This window comes from Cyprinus carpio, chromosome A14 (assembly GCF_018340385.1).
Source record: "Cyprinus carpio isolate SPL01 chromosome A14, ASM1834038v1, whole genome shotgun sequence".
In the NCBI taxonomy this organism is placed as follows: domain Eukaryota; kingdom Metazoa; phylum Chordata; class Actinopteri; order Cypriniformes; family Cyprinidae; genus Cyprinus; species Cyprinus carpio.
Window position 1 is genome coordinate 18,503,180 of NC_056585.1, and position 6,749 is coordinate 18,509,928.

The 6,749-nt window shown below is 37.6% G+C and overlaps 1 protein-coding gene across 6 annotated transcripts in view; it reads left to right on the forward strand.

The window, feature by feature from the left end:
• The window catches only part of elf1 (E74-like ETS transcription factor 1), a 37,277-nt gene that overhangs the window by 14,831 nt on the left and 15,697 nt on the right, over positions 1-6,749 (forward strand). Inside the window, exon 1 of one of the 6 annotated variants that reach the window (XM_042770134.1) lies at positions 3,247-3,370. The exons of the other annotated variants lie outside the window; for them this stretch is intronic. The gene's annotated coding sequence lies outside the window, so the exon portion shown is untranslated. Of the gene's footprint in view, positions 1-3,246; positions 3,371-6,749 lie in introns of those variants that run through there. 6 annotated transcript variants of the gene reach the window in all.

The window sequence follows — 6,749 nt, forward strand, 5'->3', positions numbered from 1 at the left end:
TGCTATCATGAGCAAACGGTGGCACTACAAAGACTAGCTTTCCTTCTCAAATATTGACCTGAATAAAACCCAACCACCAGCATCTGCATCCCGCCTCCTCACGAAGCAACAAACAACGACAACAAAATGATTCCTCTCCCATCACTGATCTCTGAAAGTCATTAGAGCTATTCTTTATCTCTCCATTCCTCTCTGGTTTCTTGTATTGAGAGATTTGAATGGAGGGATGGGGGAAGGGGAGTGTTATTTTATTGTGATGTGTTTTTATTGTAGTGGTGTTTGCTTTGCACGTTTTTTTTTTTTTTTCCTGCAGGTTATGAGCTGTGCAGGTAAAGCCTAGGCACACATTAACAACAGCTCATTCAAACATTTCCAGCAGTAAATGAGTACCATATCAAGAGTACATGCTGTCCATGTAATTAAGAAAATTATTGATGTATGTACTATATCTCCTAACATTGAGAACACAATTCTGGTTCAGCACCTGAAAATATGACTTTTGCAACAGTAGCTGGAGAGTTGGATCATGGGTTGAAAAATGATATGCAATTAGGTTGCAGTCAGTAGTTGGTAAAAAGAGAGGCCCTCCTGTACACCCTCCCCATGGTTTTTATTAGCCAGCATGGATCTGAAAGCTGTCTAAACATATCACTTACAGTACTGTGTCAGAATAATAACAGTGTGTTTTACCTCATGTAGACTGAATGCACTTACGAACAATATCACAACATGTTGGTAAGAGTAGAAAGTTTGGAATTTTAATAAACCAGTGCCTTTTTTTCATCTGGTTGGATTATATGTTAATTTCAGCCCTGGGTATATACTGGGTCTCATTTCATAATGAAGAGTCTGTTATAAGTCCCAGTTATTTCTTAGCATGCTTATTACTGAATATAAATTGACTTTTTTACTTAGTTTGCAGCTTTATCACCTTTAACTGATATGTAATTGACCTCCTTTCATGTTGCATCCCGTCTTAAATACTGTCATAATTGAGACCACATGATGTGACTAGAAATGAAAACTACGCCACATATTGCACAAAGGCAAACCTTACATAACTTAATGATAAATCCTATCAATGTCAGTTATTTTGGGCCAACTGTGTTAGCCATAAAGTATTTTATGATGCATTATATTCTAGGAGTGTGTGACTTAGTATGGCTAGTTTTAGAGCCTGATGATTTTATCAGTAGTGTCTGTTGGGCTAGATAAATACAGAGACAAATACGGGTTGCTCCAATTACCTGTTAATTCAGGTGTATTTAGGAAAATGAATTTAAAAATCATTTTTCTTCTGGCAGCTAAAAATCAGTTTTAGATGCCAGTTCTTAGGTGTGATTTTGTGTGTGTGTGTGTGAGAGTGCGTGTGTGTGAAATAGAGCAGTATTCAGAAGCTTGATTTTGCTGTTCCTCTACGTTGCATCTAAAAATACAACAAATAAAATATCTTAAAATAATATCAATACTAAATACCTAAGTTCAGTTTAGATGAAAGTTAGGTTTGGATGAAGGTTTAAATGCTAGTTTTAAATGTCTAAATATTTTGAAGGATCTAGAACAATCCTAATAGTGCAGCTTTTTGCCATGTGGACAACTTGCACAGTTTGTGTCCAGACCTGTTTGGAATGCTATTTCCATTTAAAAGCCAGCTTTAGTTTCTTTGTATCCCTAGCTTGTAGATGTTTGATTTCAGGCAAGTGATTTGATTTTCACGTATGCTTTTTGTTCTGCAAGGCCTTGAGTGCCCAGAAAGGAACTTAAAGTATACTAGAGTGCAGTTAGTTTCTCTTTAACTGCCAGTGAAGTGAAAAGTAAACTTTGATTTTTACTGCTTTACAGTTAGCAAAAACCTTGTGATGCTTATGGGCTTTTCAAAGGTAGAATGCAAGCCGTGTTGTCACTGGCTGTTTAGGGTTCCCAGAATTTTATTTGTGTAGGGGTGCAAGGCAGGCGTGTTTTGCTGCTGTATTCAGGGTGCATTTTTCCCTCCTTGTGCAGACATATGCTGTGACATGTTGGTATTGGTATGAGTGTAAACACATCGGGGATGGGTGAGTCAAGATGGCGGGGGTGGCGCTATTTCACAACATTGCATATGTCGCTATAGATAAAAGCATGATATATACAGTCTCAGGAGAGCTGGAACGTCCCCATTTTTTCAAAGGCAGCATTATCAGAGAACAAGCCTTGATTTCTGCCAGGTTCAGCAGTACTGGCATTGAATTCAGTGTGTATATTGAAGTTAGTTGACTTTTATTCACTTAAGTGTGAGATAGATGTTCTAGATATTGTTTTAGAACCTAAATCATTTATAGAGTAAAACAGTAAGAGCTTTTTTAGCAAAGATTGAGGTTTTGTGCTTAATGTGTTACAGATTTTACAGAATGTAAACATGGTCAGATGATTGTGAGTCAGAGGGAGGTGCCAACACTTGAGTTTGAAGTCAGTATTGGGCTGAAAGCCCTGAGCTTCTCCAGTCTTGTCATGCTCTGAATTGTTCCTGCACATAAGTCAAAACATTTTATCTTTGTACCGAAATATCTGAAATGTTTTTCATATTGCATATGCAGCTGGAGGCAGCGCAGATACTGTGCAAAGATCCTAACAATTAGATTCTGGAAGGTTCTTCAGCCAGCACGTTATATTGAAACAGCTGTATGATTACAGTACATGCAATCAGCACTGTTAATTTACCATAAGATAGCATTTTCCCAATCAAAAACTTAATATTAGATTCTTTTTTTATTGGCATTAATATTTGATATTTAGTTGTGCTTGCTGATTTTCTCTATTTTTACATTGGCGTTACCTTTTTCCATCATCTAACACTCACTTAAACTTAATAAACCTAAAAAAACTGTCAATATAAATTCACTTACATTTTTTACATTGTTGTGATACCTAAATTCACTTGTAGTATCATAGTAACTAATTTTATTTTAGTTTTTAGTGTTTTATTTTTAACTTATCTAGACAAAGTATTTAATTTTAATATCAGCCATAACATGAAAATAATTATCCGGTTGGTGGTACTGAACAGAATTTTAACATCAGCGCATCCCTAATATCATTCCAATGCCACTATGTCATTATGCAAGCACTGGCAGTTGTAGTTGACAGAATTTGAAATGGATAACTTTTACATTTTGGGCCTCAAAGTTTGAAGTGCAGCTCAAACTTTTGTCTTTGTTAGCCCCTGTGGCAATTTCCTGTCCTGTTTTCACAAGTCTGACGTGTCTTCCTATCTGTGGTGTGCGGCCTGTTGCCACATAGTAGAAACAGATCACAAGGAAGAACATTTTTAACTTTTTGTAGCACACACATGTGCCTTTTAAGAAGTCCATCAGTTGGGGTCAGCTCGCAGCTGGTAAGATATAATCTGCTTACATTTTTAAACATTAGCCCTTCTCTTGCCCATCAGCATCTGTACCGATGCCTGAGGACACAACATTCACATAGAGGAAATAGCTAAGCGTTTAGTAGCAGGAGATGAACCCTGAGAGTGAGATGTGTGAGAGAGGAAGTGAGTAAGGGTGCACCAAGTTTTGTTCCTCATGTTGTTTTCTCAGTAATTAACCCCAGTCTGCAACACCCATACTACATTGAAGTTAGGTTTCTTTTTTGGCTTAAAGTCTCTTAAAGATTTAAAATATCTGTATTTTTAAATCATGAGATTGGTGTTGTGTTTGTGAGGTCTTGATTTGATGATTTTAGTTGATAATACCATGTCTGATTGTGCGTGTGGTAGTTTCAGCACAGTAGAATGATATCTGAGATGATATCTGGTATGATAAGTGAAGCTTTTTGAAGGTGTCTGAAGGTGCGTTTTTAGAATTCTGAGAACCAGACCTGTTTTGTACTTCTCAGAAGCAAACCGCTGAAGGGTGATCTAAGGGTGATGAAGAGGGGGTTCAGTGTAAAAGTAGGGGGGCTTTAGAATCTTTTTTGTGCAAAAACCATTCAAATTTTGTGTAAGGTGTGCCATGCTGGTATTGTTAATACAAAATGATTATTACTTTCTTCTACTTTTTCTAATAGTGGTTACCAACTAAATAGAAATATATGACATTGGAACATGTCGAAAACACAAAGTGAGAAATACTAAGTCTAAGAGGAAGGGGAAGAAGTTTCCACTCTCAAAATGTGAGAGAAGTGTTCACTTGTTTGTGGTCTAACAGTCAGGAAGTAGCAGAAACCCACTGCTCAGTGATGCATTTCCTGTCACTGCAAGATTCACAGGTCAGTTGTGGCTGTTCTCTTTCCTTTTGCATTTATCTTTCTTTAGTTTTAGGGTTCCATTACCGTGGCTTAAAGTTTGACCAACTGCTAACTAGTTTCATAGGGTATATTGTATAATATTAGGCAGTAGCACAAGCTAAACTGAACAAAAGGAGGTTGTCTGACATTTTAATTTCAATTTAAATCGTCTTAAAATTGTTTGGAAAACCATCAATCGCATTTCCATAAGGGTGGATGCTCTTTGTCATCTTCTCAAACAAGTTTCCATCTGGCAGTGATGAACACAACTGGTTTTAAACAAGCGTCTTTAGACCCTAATGAGTTCAGTGGCAGGGGTTTTGCCCTCACCTGGCCTCAGTTTCTCCTCCCTAGCCTTTAATGTTTGGAGAGCTGAGCTCCAGGCTCAGAGATAACAGCTCCTGTCTCAGGTGGGTGTGGGCCCCTAGACCTTTTCTAGCACCTCGAGGCGTAGTGGAAAAGTACAAGACTTGCGAGATGAGATTAAATTTGCTTCATCTTCTGCAAAGGTTGCAGAAGGTAAAGCCTTTCTTCTCTCTCGGTTTTAGCGGTTCTCGAAGCAATGTGTTTGTCTCTCTCCCCCCTTCTTTTTCTATTGTCTTCATCCCCCTTCCTTCACAAAGGTTGCTCTAGTTTTTTTTATAATGGGCTTTTTTTAAATCTTACCTGGCTTATGCTTTTATCCTCAAAACACTTCTTTTGGATCTGTATTAGATACACACTGAATTGTTGACTTCTGTGGCTGAAGTTGCTATGTGGTGTTGTTGTAGACTGATGTGGCAGTGGGAGTTGCTTGTATGCTAGTCTCATTAATTGCAGTCTCTCTTGTTCTGTTGAATTAGCAAACATTCACCTCACAGGCCCTTGACCTTTCTCCCTAATGTATAATGCACTCTTCTCCACTTCTGTGACTAACAAAGGGGTGTGTGATGGTGATACTTTCACATCACTTTAAGAGGAAGGGAAAGATGGCCTTAGTCTTAGCCGCAGTCTTTCAGCAGTACTCATTTTGGTACCTTTGCTTTTTTTTACTGACAAGTAGCTGGTTTCGGACGTGCATATTCGGACGCTCATCCATAATTGCATACATGCTTGGGTAAAGAACATTTGCGGTAATGTGAATGCGTGTGTGAACGGTCCGATGCACTTTTTGGAAATAATGATCATCTTAGTGAGATATAAATGTGTTTATAGTTATTTACATCTAATTTGACTGTCAACACGTGGGACATTAAATTGTAAAGTTTGTCAAAAGAACAATTATATTAATACAAGAAAGAGAAAACTAATCATTGCCCTTAAATGATTTAATCATTACATGTAGCATTGTTTTAATGTTGGCAATTTAATTTGTTAATATTTATTTACACTATCGTTTCAGTGTTTTTTGAGCACCAAATGACTTCTAAAGGATTGTGAAGCTAAAGATTGGAATAATGGCTGCTGAAAATTCAGCTTCGCCGTCATCTTGACTGAATTTAATTTTAAAGTATGTTAAAGTATAAATCAGTTATTTTCAATTATTATAATATTTCACAATGATTCTGTTTTGACTGTATTTTTGAACAAACATAATGTGCAGCCTTATTGAACATAAGAAAAAATCTTACCATCCCCAAATATTTGAATGGTAGTGTGTATAAATATTTATTCTTTCAAACGAAGAGTGTTAGCATATTAGTCAAAATCGTTACTTTTAACAATTGAAACAACTCAATTGAGAATTTGATCAAATCGGTATCACTTAGACATAAAGCTGTAGCAGGATAGTAGCTTCTGTCAGGGCTCTTTAAACGATTGTGACTATTATAGTTGAATAGATGAGTTTGTCCACATCCCTCTGATGGCCCTAAATTCATTATCACAGCATTACAGGACTTTACTTGAGTTGAAGCGTCATATCCTTACAGGAACTAAGCTAAAAACACCCATGTTCTGCTGAGTCAAGCAGATGACCCTGTTGCTTTGTCCTCCATATTGACTGAAAGGTGGGAACAAGCCTTCAGATGTCTCACAAGACACATAAATGTTCACTAGCTCACTGGAGTTGTTTTTATGTCATATTTATATGGTGGAGCCAGGGTTATGGAGTGTGATTTTGCTGAAACGCTTGAGACTGGCATGTTCTGAAATGCCAGGAACACCAGTCCTCCTTCCTGACCGAGCAGATTCCTCTCGCTTTCCCTTAGTCAGTATCTCTCCGAAAGCCCTAATATCCCAAGCTATTTTGAGAGGCACTCTAGACAAGTTTTTCTCAAATGCGTTGACATCATTATTGCCATGACATCACTCCCTACAGTGTAACTAGAGATGACTTCGCCCTCTCCAAAACCTCCATCTCCATCCATCCCTGTGACATCAGCAGTATATGAGAACTCTTGATTGTACCACATCTTGAATCCATGAGCATTCCCATCAAACCACTCGCCTATGTTAGTTGATCATTCATGTTTGAATTCACTTGCTCTGTGATTAAATTCCATTGCAGG